This window comes from Jaculus jaculus, chromosome 8 (genome assembly GCF_020740685.1).
Source record: "Jaculus jaculus isolate mJacJac1 chromosome 8, mJacJac1.mat.Y.cur, whole genome shotgun sequence".
NCBI lineage: Eukaryota > Metazoa > Chordata > Mammalia > Rodentia > Dipodidae > Jaculus > Jaculus jaculus.
This window is the reverse complement of record NC_059109.1, coordinates 73,637,998-73,654,219: the sequence shown is the minus strand read 5'-3', so window position 1 is coordinate 73,654,219 and position 16,222 is coordinate 73,637,998. Positions and strand designations below refer to the sequence as shown.

Below are 16,222 nucleotides of genomic sequence, written 5' to 3'. Positions count from 1 at the left end.
GCAATCCTCCTACCTCTGCCTCCCAAGTGCTGGGATTAAAGGCATGCGCCACCATGCCCAGTATACCCATATATTAATGCTACTTTCACTTTTGGTTAGAGAAGCTTCTCTTCTCAGATGGTGGTTGCCACTGGGATAACTCAAAAAAGTCATAGATTGCTGAGAAGAAATGGCAGTGGAGTGTTTAGCACTGAGACATCTCTATCACAGCTTCCAAGGCCCAAGGTCCCTTGCAAAAGAGGTGGCAGAAAGAATATAAGAGCCAAAGGAAGGGCAGGACTGCTTATAATAAAATCTTACAGACACAAAATGGCTGGTATATCCATGACCTCAGAGTACCTAGTGCTACCTTCACCAGACCCTCATAATAGGAGGAAAAGATGATAACATCAAAATAAAAGAGAGGGGCTGGAGAGATGGCTTAGCGCTTAAGCGCTTGCCTGTGAAGCCTAAGCATCCTGGTTCGAGGCTCCATTCCCCAGGACCCACATTAGCCAGATGCACAAGGGGGCGCACGTGTCTGGAGTTCATTTGCAGTGGCTGGAGGCCCTGGCGCGCTCATTCTCTCTCTCTCTCTCAAATAAATAAATAAAAATAAACAAAAAATTTTAAAAAAATAAAAAAACAAAAGAGAGAATAGGGGCTGGAGAGATGGCTTAGTGGTTAAGGGTTTGCCTGTGAAGCCTAAGGACCCCAGTTTGAGGCTCAATTCCCCAGGACCCACGTAAGCCAAATGCACAAGGTGGCGCATGCCTCTGGAGTTTGTTTGCAGTGGCTGGAGGCCCTTGGCACGCCCATTCTCTCTCTCCCTCTTTCTCTCTCTGTCTGTCACTACCAAATAAATAAATAAAAATAAACTTTTTTTTTCAAAAAGAGAGACTAATTGAGAGGACGAGGGGATATGATGGAGGGTAGATTTGTGAGGGGAAAAGTGGGAGTGGAGAGTGAATTATCACCATTTATTATCTATAATTATGTCAATAAAAAAGGTTTTTTCCCAGGTAGGGTCTCACTCTAGCTCAGACTGACCTGGAATTCGCTATGTAGTCTCAGGGTGGCCTCGAATTCATGGCAATCCTCCTACCTCTGCCTCCCGAGTGCTGGGATTAAAGGTGTGTGCCACCATGCCCAGCTAATAGAAAGTTTTTTTCATTTGTTTTAATTTTTTTATTAACAACTTCCATGATTATAAAAAATACCCCATGATGATACCCTCCCCCCATTAAAAAGTTTTTAAAAGGCTGGGACAACTGCCCTGTCCTTAGGCAACAAGTCACAAAAGACCTGAGTTTTGCTCCCTTCATTTGTATGTAGCTCCCTCCTCTCCACCTCTGTAGCCTGAGGCTTCAGGGTCAGTATTTAGTATTCTGTACTGTTATGGTGGCCATCTGCAGGAGGAATGATCCCACACCAGAGTATGCACCCTCCCCTCTATGAGGTCTGAGCTCACCAAGTTGTGGTTGGTATGTTGGCAAAGTGTGCCAGAGAACAATACCTTCCCTCTCTGCCCACTGATGTGCAAGGAACAAGATAACCCTTGTTAGAGCCTAATAGAAGAAGATAAGCAGGCATACCAAATGCAACCACTTGCAGTACTGTTTAGTAAGCAGGGATCCTTCCTAGGGGGTCTCATCACCTGCCCCAGCCTGTACATGGTCTGGAGATCCACCCTGATCTGTATTCCAGATGCCATGCTGAGGGGGTCAGTCCCAACCCTCTGAAGGTATTTGGTGGATGGCTGCACATGGAGGGAACAAACTGGGTTCCATTTTCTCTCCCAGGCCATATTCTAAACTGAGGCAGGAGTCACAGCACACTGTGGGTTATTTAAAGCGCACAACAGGGCTGGAGAGATGACTTAGCGGTTAAGTGCTTGCCTGTGAAGCCTAAGGACCCTGGTTTGAGACTCGATTCCCCAGAACCCATGTTAGCCAGATACACAAGGGGGCGCACGCGTCTGGAATTTGTTAGCAGTGGCTGGAAGCCCTGGTGCGTCCATTCTCTCTCTCTCTCTCTCTCTCTCTCTCTCTCTCTCTCTCTCTCTGTCTGTCTCTTCCTCTCTCTCTGTCACACTCAAATAAATAAATAAAAATGAACAAAATGTTTAAAAAAAAAAAGAACTTTAAAGCACACAACATTTTGTTGGATGTGGTGGTGTACACCTTTAATCCCAGCACTCGGGAGGCAAAGGTAGGAGGATCACTGTGAATTTGAGGCCACCCTGAGATTACATAGTGGATTCCAGGTCAGCTTGGGCTAGAGTGAGACCCTACCTTGAAATATAAAACAAGTAAAAAAATAAAAATAATAAAGTACACAATTTAGTGGGTTTAGGGATCTCAGTGTTGTGTGGCCACCAACTCTATCCAGGTCCAAACCATCCACCCCAAAGGCAACTTTATCAAGAGTCAGAGCCAGCATTGTCCATGCTTGACATCCTGTGGCTTAGAGCCCTGAGATCAGGAGGGTCCTCAGCTCCCTGTCTCAAACATAGAGACCCTCCAAATATGGCAATATGAGCAACAGTATAGACATCCAGAGCCCACTATACCCAAGCTTCACCTGTACAAAATTTGAGGGGCTCTTGGAGCCGCTCCACTAGTGCCGCCCTGCCTCATTGCCTATAATGCCTCCCACCTCAGCCACCCCACCCTTCCCATTTCAGAATCACATGGATGCCAGTTTCGCTATCAGCCCCTCATGGTGTGTCAGCCTTGGGATCTAAGGTGACATCACTTAACCCTGGTTTGAGGACACGGCACTGTCTGGGCCACAATCCTCAGAGTCTTGGCCAGTAGTGGATTCCAGGAGCCTTGAAGATGTAGAGAGCTTTTTGTTGATTTGACTGCCACCCCAGTGGAGTGAGGGCTCCCAAGTCAACCACCAACCAATCCCTGGGTTCTCCAGAGGTTTTCTGTGAAATCTTGGTTGTTTGTTCCTTATTGGAAACATCTGTGTTGAAAAGCAGAGCTGAGGGCTGGAGAGATGGCTTAGCTGTTAAGGTGCTTGCCTGCGAAGCCTAAGGACCCAGCTTCAATTTCCCAGGACCCACATAAGCCAGATGCACAAGGTGGTGCATACATGTGAAGTTCATTTGCAGTGGATGCCCTGGAGTGCCCATTCTGTTCCTGTCTATGTGCCTCTTCCTCTCTCTCTCTCTCTCTCTCTCTCTCTCTCTCTCTCTCTCTCTCTCAAATAAATAAATTAATTAATTAAAAAATTAAAAGAAAAAGAAAAGCAGAGTTGAAGTTTAACTTGTAATTCCAGACTACTTAGAGGAATTAGCAAGGAATCCTACTGACCTTACCCTTGAACTTCCAGGAAGAGGCAAAAGTTGTTGAAGTCAGGCAGATAAGATATAGTTCCTGGGCTGGAGAGATGGCTTAAAGGTTAAGCGCTTGCCTGTGAAGCCTAACGACCCTGGTTCAAGGCTCGATTCCCCAGGACCCACGTTAGCCAGATGCACAAGGGGCGCACATGTCTGGAGTTCATTTGCAGTGGCTGGAGGCCCTGGTGTGCCCATTCTCTCTCTCTTTCTCTCTGCCTCTTTCTCTCTGTCTGTCACTCTCAAATAAATAAGTAAGAATAAACAATAAAAGAAAAAAAAAGAAAAAAGAATAAAAAAAAAATTAAGATATAGTTCTTTACCCAATACCCCCCATCCTGCTGCCTATTTTAGATTGATCCTAGGTGGGTTCTAGGGGCATAGGATGGCCTGAACCCAGGAGTAGACACAGACTGTAGTGCCAGGACAAGAATACACTCAGGCCCTGGGCACAGGTTAGGCTGTCTAAGTAGCACTCTCTCCTCCTGTATTTGCCCTTATATTGGAGACAGGAGGGGAGTTAAGAGATATTATGAAGGGCTTGGAATCTGCCAGGTGTGAGACAGAAGAAGAGGACATGGGAGGCATTGGGTCTCTAGATTCAGCATATTCACTGTCTACACCTGTGAAAATGCCTGACATTTTCTCTGGAGAACATACTGTATCTATATATAAGATATGCTTTGCAGCTAGGCATGGTGGTGCACACCTGGAATCCCAGAACTCATGAGGCTGAGGTAGAAGCAATCACTGTGGGTTTGTGGCCATCCTGGACTACAGTGAGACCCAGCCTCAAAACAAAACAAGCACACACACATACACAAACACACACACACACACACACACACACACACACACACGCACATGCATACACACACACACAAAAGATCACCTTTCTGACACAAACGGCCTACCTTGCCAATGACAGTCTCCCACACAAAGCACCTCAGTGGACAGTTTCCTCAACAAACAAGATATGCAGCTTCTCCAAGTTTTGAGTTCAATAACTGTGGAGTTAGGGGTATGGCTCACCACAACTGAATCACTTCAAGAGTCTGCTCACTGGTTTTGGAAGACAGCATAATAGTACAAATGTAAAGCCCTATTTTGCACTATTTTTAAAAAAATATTTTTTTGTTTATTTTATTTATTTGAGAGTGACAGACAGAGAGAGAAAGAGGCAGATAGAGAGAGAGAGAGAGAATGGGCATGCCAGGGCCTCCAGCCACTGCAAACGAACTCCAGACGCATGTGCCCCCTTGTATTTTGCACTATTTTTTGAGGTATGGTTTCACTCTAGCCCAGGTTGACCTGGAATTCACTATGTAGTCTAAGGGTGACCTTTAACTCACTGTGATCTTCCTACCTCAGCCTCTCGAATGCTGAGATTAAAGGTATGCACCACCATGCCGAGCTCAAGGTTCTTAAAAAAAAAAAAAGATTTTATTATTTATTGATTTATTAGAGACAAAGATAGAGAGAGAATGGGCATGACAGCACCTCTAGCCACTGAAATGAACTCCGGACACATGCATCACCATATGCATCTGGCTTATGTGGGTTCTGGGGAATCAAACCTGGGGCCTTAGGCTTTGCAGGCAAGTGCTTTAACCACTAAGCAATCTCTCCAGCCCTCAAGATTCTTTTTAACAGAAAGTTGACAAGTATATCCAAGAAACACTTCATATATTTTTTTTAAATATTTTTGTCCATTTTTTATTTATTTATTTGAGAGTGACACACAGAGAGAGAAAGACAGATAGAGGGAAAGAGAGAGAATGGGCGCGCCAGGGCTTCCAGCCTCTGCAAACGAACTCCAGACGCGTGCGCCCCCTTGTGCATCTGGCAAACGTGGGTCCTGGGGAATCGAGCCTCGAACCGGGGTCCTTAGGCTTCACAGGCAAGCGCTTAACCACTAAGCCATCTCTCCAGCCCAGTTCATATATTTTTTGTTTGCACAACAGGAGCTTATCCTCTGACAGTTCTCAGGGACAGATGTCTTTGCTGGAAGCTCTGGGGAGAAAGCCTTCAATTCCCAAGTCTTTAGCTATAGGCCTCAGCCAACACTCTCATCTTCCACTGTGGCCTCCTCTCTCCAGTTATCCATCCTCACTTCACAGGACCTTCTCTGTCAATTGCAAAAGTACTTAAAGATCTTCCAAAGATGAGGGCTGGAGAGATAAATAGCAGTTAAGGCACTTTTCTGCAAAGCCTAATGACTTGGATTTGATTCCCCACTACCCATGTAAAGCCAGATGCACAAGGTGGCACATGCATCTAGAGTTTCTTTGCAGTGGCTAAAGACCATTCTCTCTCTCTCCCCCCCACATCTTTCTCTGCTTGCAAATAAATAAATAAAAATGTTTATTGGTTTATAAGGATCCAGGTTCAATTCCCCAGTACCCATGTAAGCCAGATGCACAAGGAGGTGCATCCGTCTGGTATTCGTTTGCAGTGGCTAGAGGTCCTGGTGTGCCTTCTCTCTCTATCTGCCTTCTCTCATAAATAAATAAATAAATAATAAATAAATAAATATGTTTAAAATATTTATTTGAAAAAAGACTGGGCATTGTCATGGACACCTTCAGTCCCAGCACACAGGAAGCAGAGGTAGGAGGATTGCTGTGAGTTTGAGGTCACCCTGAGACTACACAGTGAATTCCAGGTCAGCCTGGGCTACAGTAAAATCCTGCCTCAAAAAATCAAAGGCTGGAGAGATGGCTTAGTAGTTAAGGCATTTGTCTGCAAAGCCAAAGGATCCCAGTTTGATTCTCCAGGACCCATGTAAACCAGATGCACAAGAGGGCACATGCATCTAGAGTTCGTTTACAGTGGTTGAAGGTCTTGGTGTGCCCATTCTCTCCCTCTCTCTTTCTCTCTCTCTGCCTCTTTCTCTGTATCAAATAAATAAATAAAATATTTTTTAAAAGCCCCCCCCACCATCCAACTAGAGCGAGAACCCTGTCTGTAGGAAGGGCAGAAGATAAAAGCCAGGCGTGGTAGCACACACCTTTAATCCCAGCATTCAGGAGGCTGGGGTAGGAGGATTGCTGTGAGTTTGAAACCAGCCTGGGGCTTCAGAGTGAGTTTCAGGTCAACTTGGGCAAGAGTGAGACCCTGCCTGGTGGGAAAAAAAAAAACAACACAAAGTCTGGCATGGTGGTGCACATCTTTAATCCCAGCATTTGGGAGGCAGAGGTAGAGGATCGTTGTGAGCTCTAAGACAGCCTGAGATGACACAGTGAATTCCAGGTTAGCCTGGGTTAGAATGAGACCCTACCCTGAAAAAACAAAGAAAAAAATTTCCCTTCAAGGTAGGGTCTTGTTCTAGCCCAGGCTGACCTGTAATTCACTAAGTAGTGTCAGAGTGGCTTTGAACTCATACAGTGAATGCAATGCCTTTTTTCTCTGCCTCCCAAGTGCTAGGATTAAAGGTGTGAGCTCCCACACCTTTAAATATATACATATTTAAGATATTTTATTTATTTATTTGAGAGAGAAAGGTGGGAGGGGAGAGAAAGAGAGAGAGGGAAAGAGGTGGGAGTAGAGAGAGAGAGAGAGAATAGGCATGCCAGGGCCTCCAGCCACTGCAAACCAACTCTAGACACATGTACCACCTTATGCATCTGGCTTATGTGGGTCTTGGGAAGTAGAACTGTGGTTCTTTGGCTTTGCAGGCAAGTGCCTCAAGCACTAAGCCATTCCTCCAGCCCTATTTGTATTTATTTATTTATTTGAGAGAAAGAGAGAAACAGAGGCAGATAGATAGGAAAAGAGAATAAGTGCACCAGGTCCTCTAGCCATGAGACCCTACCTCAAAAAACAAACAAACAAACAAAAAAACCTTCTAGCCTTCTCATAAGTCCTGACAAATTCATAGGCCAAGTTTCCAAGTTGGGTAGGATGTGCCTGATTGATCAAACAGCCCTATGGTCCAGGAACACTTTTTTCCCATGAGAATTACAGTTTATAAAAGTCACAGATCACCACTGTTCACAGAAACACTAATTAGAAGGGACTGTTGATGGATGAAAGGATAAACAAATGTGGTCTGTACATATAGAAAAAGGAGGGGATTCTGAAACATGCTCCAGCACAGGTGAGCCCTAAGGACAGAATGCTAAATGAAGTCACCCAGAACAGAAGAACAAATCATTTTGGACCCTACTTACAAGAGATCCCTAGAGTTACCAGTTCCATAGAGTCAGACAGTAGGATGGAGCAAAGGTGTGAGGGAAGTCAGTGTTTAATGAGGACAGTATAGAGATGAGGGGCTCTATGATAGATGGAAGTGTTGGCTACATGGCAAAATGTCTGTGCGTGATGAACTTAGAATGGTTAAACGTGGTCACCATCATGATATTTTGTGGCCTGGGATGTAGTTCAGTTGGTAGAATGCTTGCCTTGCATGCATAAGATGTTTAGTTTCGGGCTGGAGAGATGGCTTAGCGGTTAAGCACTTGCCTGTGAAGCCTAAGGACCCCGGTTCGAGGCTCGGTTCCCCAGGTCCCACGTTAGCCAGATGCACAAGGGGGCGCCCGCGTCTGGAGTTCGTTTGCAGAGGCTGGAAGCCCTGGCGCACCCATTCTCTCTCTCTCCCTCTATCTGTCTTTCTCTCTGTGTCTGTCACTCTCAAATAAATAAATAAAAAAAAAATTTAAAAAAAAAGATGTTTAGTTTGACTCCTAGCACTGCATAAAAATGGGTATGGTGGTGCATGACTATAATCCCAGAGGTGAAGGCAGAAGGACAAAAAGTTGACTGTATAGTGAGCTCGAGACCATCCTGAGCTACTTTAGACCCTATCTCAAAATCAAAAAAATAAGCTGGCATGGTGGCACACACCTTTAATCCCAGCACTCGGGAGGCAGAGGTAGGAGGATCACTGTGAGTTTGAGGCCACCCTCAGACTACAGAGTGAATTCCAGGTCAGCCTGAGCTAGAGTGAGACCCTACCTCGAAAAACAAAAAATAAAATAATATAAAATAAAGTGGATTTTATAAAAATAAAAATGAGCCAGACATGGTGGCATATGCTTTTAATCCCAGCACTCAGGAGGCAGAGGTAGGAGGACTGCCGTTGAGTTTGAGACCACCCTGAAACTATATAGTGAATTCCAGGTCAGCCTGGGCTACAGTGAGATACTACTTTGAACACCCCCTCAATAAAAAAAAAAAAAAAAAAAGTGAATTACAGGAAGATCTCACTGTCCCTGAGATATACTTGCTTCTGATCTGAAGGACACTCACATCCCTCATTATTGTGCATATTTGTCTGCATATAGTATTTCTCTTCTTCCTTTATTTCTTTTGGGTTTTTTGAGCCATATAGTCTATTTTCTTAGACATTTATTTGCAAGCCTCTTAGACTATACTCCCCCATTCCTTTCCTTCTTCATTAGTATTAGATTTGACCCCAGACTGTTTCAATCTGCTAACTAAATGCTCAAAGCCAATCTTTCTAGACATTACAGATTCCAAATTTCCCAACATTAGCTACTAAATAATGATCAAAAGGCCCTCAAGTTGGTGCTGTGTCTCTTGCACAGTAATGAAAGATTGACTTTGGCACCAATGAGGGAAAGAGGGGGTCATTGTGAGTATACCTCTCACACGGGTCAGGGATGGGGCTCAGATAGGCCATGGGAGACTCCAACTTTGAGGTTATAGTAACCTACTAGTGACCTCTCACATAATTCACAAACAGAAAACAACATGCAAGTTAGTTCCCAACTGAATCCCTCTTGCTGGGAAAAAAAAAACAAAAAAACAAAAAAAAAACGTTCCCTAGTCATTAATATCACCAAGTGCAAGTAATCCTACCTTCTTGCCTCCAGTCCACCTGCTCCTCTGTGTAGAAGTGAGACCAGCCAAGGTGCAGCTCCTAGAATAGAAACCAGCCTGAAGCAGAGGTTGCAGATTTGGGTGGGGCAGGAGGAATGGCCCTCTAGAGTCTCTTGGCCATATTCCTACCCACCTGTACTTTCTGCTTCCTACCCTGTCCCCAGGGCAAAGATAGCTGTTCATGTTTACAGGCCACCACAACTTTTTATTCTTTTGTCCCCATTTACAAATCAGACCAACCATGGGCAGCCAAACATGTGCCTACCAGTTGCATGGAATGATTTCTTGTGGACCACTCCTTCCTAGGACAATTATTCTCCAGGCACCTGGAGGCACTCCTTCTGTACTCCCAGGGTCCTACCACCTGTCTGGTACCAAACCCCAGCTCCAGATAATGGTCTCAGTTTGTTCTCATTTACTTAGATGCTAATAGATATGTATTGGCCACTTACTAGAGGTTTGTGTATGTGTGTTCATGTGTGTGCAGGTGTATGTGAGCTCCTATGCATATGGAGGCCAGATGGCACTTTCTTTTTTGTGAGGTAGGGTCTCACTCTAGCCCAGGCTAACCTGGATTCACTATGTAGTCTCAGGGTGACTTTGATCTCACAGCAATCCTCCTACCTCTGCCTCCCAAGTGCTGGGATTAAAAGCGTGCACCACCATGCCCAGCTCATGGCAACTTTTTTTTTTTTTTAAGGTAGGGTTTCGCTCTAGCTCAGGCTGACCTGGAATTCACTATGTAGTCTCAGGGTGGCCTCAAACTCCTGGCAATCCTCCTACTTCTGCCTCCTGAGTGCTGGGATTAAAGGTGTGCACCACTATGCCCAGCTCTCATGGCAACTTTTAAGTGTCATTCTTCAAGTGCTGTCCACCTTTTTTTTTTTTTTTTAAAGACAGAGTCTCTTATTAGCCTACAATTTGCCAAGTGAGCTAGACTGGCTGCCCAGTGAACTCCAGGGATCATCTTGTCTTGACCTCCCCAGGGATTATAAGCATGCACTACCACAGAGTGAGAGGAGGGAGGGAGGAAGAGATTGAGAGAGAGAGAGAGAGAATGGGCATGTCAGGGCCTCCTAAAACTGCAAACGAATTCCACACACATGTGTATCTAGATTAATGTAGTTACTGGAAAACCAAGCAAGTGCCTTTTACCACTAAACTATCTCTCCAGCCCACACTCAGCTTCTTTGTGTTTTCCAAGGTAGGGTCTCACTCTAGCCTAGGTTGACCTGGAACTCATTCTGTAGATCCAGGCTGGACTCGAACTCATAGTGATCTTCCTACCTCTGCCTCCTAAATGATGGGATCAAAATCATGTGTCACCACGCCCAACCCAACTTTTTTTTTTTTTTTTTGAGGTAGGGTTTCACTCTAGTCCAGGTTGACCTGGAATTCACTATGTAGTCTCAGGATGGCCTCAAACTCACAGTGATCCTCCTACCTCTGCCTCCTGAGTGCTGGGATTAAAGGCATGAAGCACCACGCCTGGATCAACCCAAATTTTTAAAGTATTTGTATTTATTTATTTATTTATTTATTTGAGAGACAGAGGGAGAGTAAGTGTACATGCCAAAGACTCCCACTGCTGCAAATGAAATCTAGAAGTGCACCACTTTGTACATCTTTGCACATCTGGCTTTATGTGGGCACTTGAGAATCAAACTTGAGCTGTTAGGTTTTGCAAACAAGCACCTTGAAGCCATCTTCCCAGCCCTGATTACAATCAGGTGCTAGGGGCTGAAGAGATGATTTCATGGTTAGGGCATTTGCCTGCAAAGCCTAAAGACCCGAGTTTGATTCCCCAGTACCCAAGTAAAGCCAGAAGCACAAGGTGGCAGTCTTGTCTGGAATTCCTTTGCAATGGCTAGAGGCCCTGGTGTGGCCATTCTCCCTCTATTTCTCTCTCTCTCTCTCTCTCTCTCTCTCTCTCTCTCCCCCTCCTACTCTCTCTCTTAAATAAATTAAGTTAAAATTTTAAAAATCAGGGGCTGGAGAGATGGCTTAGCTGTTTAGTGCTTGCCTGGGAAGCCTAAGGACCCTGGTTCAAGGCTCAATTCCCCACGATCCATGTAGCCAGATGCACAAGGGGGCGCATGTGTCTGGAGTTCATTTGCAGTGGCTAGAGGCCTTGGTGTGCCCATTCTCTCTCTCTCTCTCTATCTGCCTCTTTCTCTCTCTGTCTGTCACTCTCAAATAAATAAATTAAACAAAAATAAAAATAAAAATATTTAAAAATCAGGTGCTAGCTGGGCATAGTGGCACATGCCTTTAATCCCAGCACTTGGGAGGCAGAGGTAGGAGGATCACCATGAGTTCGAGGCCACCCTGAGACTACATAGTGAAGTCCAGGTCAGCCTGGGCTACAGTGAGACCCTACCTCAAAAAAACCAAAAAAAAAAAAAAAAAAATCAGGTACTGATCCAATTAAGATGGCAGAATAGGAACCTTGACCAAGAAACCTGGGGAATAAAAGAGTCAAGATAACACCCAATGCACTCTTCTACCAAAAAGTGAGGGCATGTCAGGAATTATTAACCCAGGTGAGACCCTGAAGAAAAGCAGGAGGTAGCTGGACCTTCCAACACCCACACAATCAGCCAGATCAGGCTCTACTTTCTTCTACTCACCAGGCCCTGCCTGCACCAGCAAAAAGAGAACTACTGGGAAGAGATTCTTCACTCACACTGGTCTTCCAAAGTCAAAAAACCTGAAAGAGAAGAGAACTGAGTCCACCTGAGAAGCTACAGAACAATGTCAAACAGCTTTCTACACCCTCCCCTCCCCATATACCAGCCACAAAAGGATGGGAGTCACCCCTCCTCCACACAGCATCCAGTGCAGCATGCCAAAGAGGAAACTAGCTTCACATTCAACATATGGGAGACAGAAAGTCACCCCTATATTACAGTAGGGCAGTATGTACCCCAGAGTCATGAATATAGGTTTGCAGTGGGACTGTCAATTGTACCTTCCCTATCAGGGCATGTTGCTAAAGAAAAGAACCCCAGAAAAGGGAAAAATTTGAAACCTAGCCCAGTAGGACAAAAATAATTATGCGTGGGCTGGAGAGATGGTTCAGCAGTTAAGGGGCTTGCCTGCAAAACCTAATGACCCAGTTTGAATCTCCAGTCCCCATGTAAAGCCAGATGCACAAAGTGGCACCTATACCTGGAGTTCATTCACAGTGGCTAGAGGCCCTGGGGTGACCATTCTCTCTCTCCTTGCAAATAAACTAATAAAATATTTTAAAAGAACTGGTGTGTTAGATTTGGTGTATATTTAGTAGGCTTTCCATTCTTTTCTTTTTTTCCAAGGTAGGGTCGATCCTCCTACCTCCGCCTCCCGAGTGCTGGGATTAAAGGCATGCACCACCACACCCAGCCAGCTTTCCATTCTTAAATAAATTGTTTTAGAGTTAACTTTTGTCACTGTGTGTGTGTGTGTGTGTGTGTGTGTGTGTGTGTGTATTTTCAAGGTAGGGACTCACTCTAACCCAGGCTGACCTGGAATTCACTATATCAACCCAGGGTGGCCTCAGACTCATGTCTGACCCCCACCCACATTCTCTTCTCCTTATCCCCTCCTCCTTATTACTCATAACTTCAACCTTCCATAGCTCCAACAATGTCTAGAATCTGTGAAAACTAAAGGTACCACAAATTCCCTCTCTCAGATACCTGTGCCACCTCCAATTTTTTCAAAGTTAATACTAACTCTCACACAAATTCACCCTACACTGCTCCCACTTCTAAATAACCAAAACTCTAGAATACTTCTATGAGCCTTGTTTGTTACCCACCAGCAATTATTGAAATCAAAAGGCACATATAATGGGTGTAGGGTGGAGGAGGATAGGAGGAAGCTAGCTTTTTTGTTTGTTTGTTTGTTTGTTTGTTTGTTTTGTTTTTCAAGGTAAGGTCTCACTCTAGCTCAGGATGACCTAGAATTCACTATGAGGTCTCAGGGTGGCCTCAAACTCACAGCGGTCCTCCTACATCTGCCTCCTGAGTGCTGGGATTAAAGGCATACGTCACCATACCTGGCAGAAAGCTAGCTCTTTGAAGGCAGCTTTAGTTAGAGATTGAGGCCCAGTGAGAACCAGGAGATGCCACCCCACATGCCACCTTACCTTGGCACAAGAACAGAACTCTTGGCAGAAATGGAATTCGTGTCTGAGACTGACCTACAGTGCCTCCTACTGCCCATAGTCTAGCATACTACCTGGATGATCTGGCTCATGTGGGCATGCATGTAATCAAAGTGAAAAGTTACCCCAAACTATAAAGCAGAGGCAAGCAGAAAAATTCCCCAGACCAAGAAACTCTGTTGTAGTCCCACCCCCAGCCAGGCTGAGCGAGGAGGAAGCCAGACCACATGTATCCCTGTGGCCCAAACAAAGAGATACATGCAGTCTCTGAATCTATCATGTGTGTATTTCTCTTACACACCAAATCTGCCATGTGGGTGCTTTCACTAACTCTAGTCTGTTACCTGTGTAATTTAACTAATCTTGGGGTACCCATGAATGTAACTTTCCTTACTGCTCATTTCTCCTCTGGATTTCTTGGTCTCTGCTGCTTTGGTATTATCCCTCTTTTTTTTTTTTATTTTTTTATTTTTCGAGGTAGGGTCCCACTCTAGCCCAGGCTGCCCTGAAATTCACTATGGAGTCTCAGGGTGGCTTCGAACTCATGGCAATCCTCCTACCTCTGCCTCCCGAGTGCTGGGATTAAAGGCGTGCGCCACCATGCCCGGCTTATCCCTCTTATTCTTGAGCCTAAACATTTGCCCTCTTAACTTCCCTCCACAGGAAAATACATGGCAAATACCATGTGTGCTCCTTTTAAGTCTCCCTACATATACACCTAAGTTCTATCTTCCATGTGCTTGTGGCTCTATACCAATTTTTTCCTCAAAACCTCAATTTCTCTTAAATAAACCTCATAAATTATGCACTGTTTCCACATGAGAACATGTTTCCTACTTCCCATGTGCTTAGGACTGTTCTAGCACCCAATCTCCTTTAAATCAACCCCACAATTTGTGATTTCTCCCTAAATAAGCTTAATAGTTCATAATTTATCTCTCTTGAGTCCTTCTTTATCAGTTCTTTCTTAAAGGTAGGATAGAACCTACCTCTCCTGAGCCCCCAAAATCTTACATCAGTGCCACATGCCTTTAATTCCAGCACTAGGTAGGCAGAGGTAGGAGAATTGCTGTGTGTTCAATGCCACCCTGAGACTACATAGTGAATTCCAGGTCAACCTGAGCTAGAACAAGACCCTACCTCAAAAAATTAAAGAGAAGCTAGGCATGGTGGTGCACACCTTTAATCCCAGCACTCAGGAGACAGAGGTAGGAGGACAACCGTGAGCTCAAGGCCACCCTGAGACAACGTAGTTAATTCCAGGTCAGCCTGGTCCAGAGTGAGACCCTACCTTGAAAAAACAAAAAATAAAATAAAAAAGAGAAAGAGGAGCTGGGTGTGGTGGCGCACGCTTTTAATCCCAGTACTTGGGAGGCAGAGGTAGGAGGATTGCTATGAGTTCAAGGCCACCCTGAGACTCCATAGTGAATTCCAGGTCAGCTTGGGCTACAGTGAGACCCTACCTCAAACAACCAAAAAACAAACAAACAAACAAACAAAACAGAGAAAGAGGGCTGGAGAAGTGGCTTAGTGGTTAAGGCGCATGCCTGCAAAACCTAAGGACCTAGGTTCAATTCTCCAAGTCCCATGTAAGCCAGATGCACATGGTGACACATGCATCTGGAGTTCATTTGTAGTGGCTAGAGGCCCTGGCATGCCTGTTTCTTTCTCTCTCTCTTTCATAAATAAATAAAATAGATCTTTAAAAAAAAAAAAAGATAAAGAAAGAAAGAAACTCCTGAAGGAGAACACAGGAAATTATCTTAACAAAATAAGGAGGTTGATACAAGATATTAGTAAGGAAGTAGAAATACTGAAGAAATAACCATTTGAAATGCTAGAACTGAAAAACACAGAGAGTCATATAAAAACTGTAGAAAGTCTCACCAACAGAATAGATCAAGGAAAGAACAGAATATCTGAGCTAGAAGACAAGATGGCAGATCTAGAACATTCCAACAAAGAGAAAAATAAACTAATAGGAAGAAAATTTCCCCCAAATAGGAAAGAAATGCCAATACAGATACAAGGAGCATTTAGAACACCAGACAAAGCCAAAGGAAATATATTGAAAGCAGTAAAACAGAAGCATCAAGTCACTTATAATGGGAAGCCCATCAAGATTACAGCAGATTAGTCAACACAAACTTTAAAAGCCAGAGGGGCTCAGAATGAAGTATTCCAAGTTCTTATAGACAACTGTCAACCAAGATTACTATATCCAGCAAAACTATCCATCATAATTGAAAGAGAAATACTATCTTCCATGACAAAAATAGGCTAAAGGAATATATGAACACTAAACCAGCTCTACAGAAAATACTTAAAGGGATCCATCACACTGAAGAGAAAGAAAAGCATATACATGAGACCACAGAAAAGAATAAACCATGTTCACATAATAGTTCAAGAGAATAACAGAAAAACTGCAAGCACTACAAATCAAGAATGGCAGGAATAAACATAGACCTTTCAATAATTACTCTTAGTATCAATGGCCTCAATGCACCAACCAAAAGACAGATTTGCAGACTAGTCTAAAGGGCAGGATCCAGGCTAAAGAAATGACCTACTGGTTTAGGCAACTGCCTGTGAATCCTCAGGACCCAGATTCAACTCCCCAGTACCCACATAAGTCAGATGCACAAGTTAGCAGATGAATCTGTAGTTTGTTTGCAGTAGCTAGAAGCCCTGGTGTGCCCAGTCTCCCTCCCTCTCTCCCTCTCTCCCTCCCTCCCTCTCTCTCTCTCTTTCTCTCTCTCTCAAATAAATAAAAAATATTACAAGTCAGGATCCTCCTATTTGTTGCCTCCAAGAAACTCACCTCTCAATAAAAGACACTACCTTAAAGTGAAAGGATGAAAAATGGTAATTCAAGCAAATGGGCCTAGGGAGCAAGTGGG

At 44.3% G+C, this 16,222-nt stretch overlaps 1 protein-coding gene across 3 annotated transcripts in view; it reads right to left on the bottom strand.

Moving 5' to 3' along the window:
- Lrcol1 (leucine rich colipase like 1) overlaps positions 1-16,222 on the bottom strand; it is a 71,220-nt gene that overhangs the window by 51,836 nt on the left and 3,162 nt on the right. For 2 of the 3 annotated variants that reach the window (XM_045156714.1, XM_045156716.1), the window contains exons 2-3: positions 11,800-11,879; positions 9,149-9,209 (exon numbers count right to left, since the gene is read on the bottom strand). The gene's annotated coding sequence lies outside the window, so the exon portion shown is untranslated. Of the gene's footprint in view, positions 1-9,148; positions 9,210-9,302; positions 9,436-11,799; positions 11,880-16,222 lie in introns of those variants that run through there. The other variant, XM_045156715.1, reaches the window with a different exon arrangement.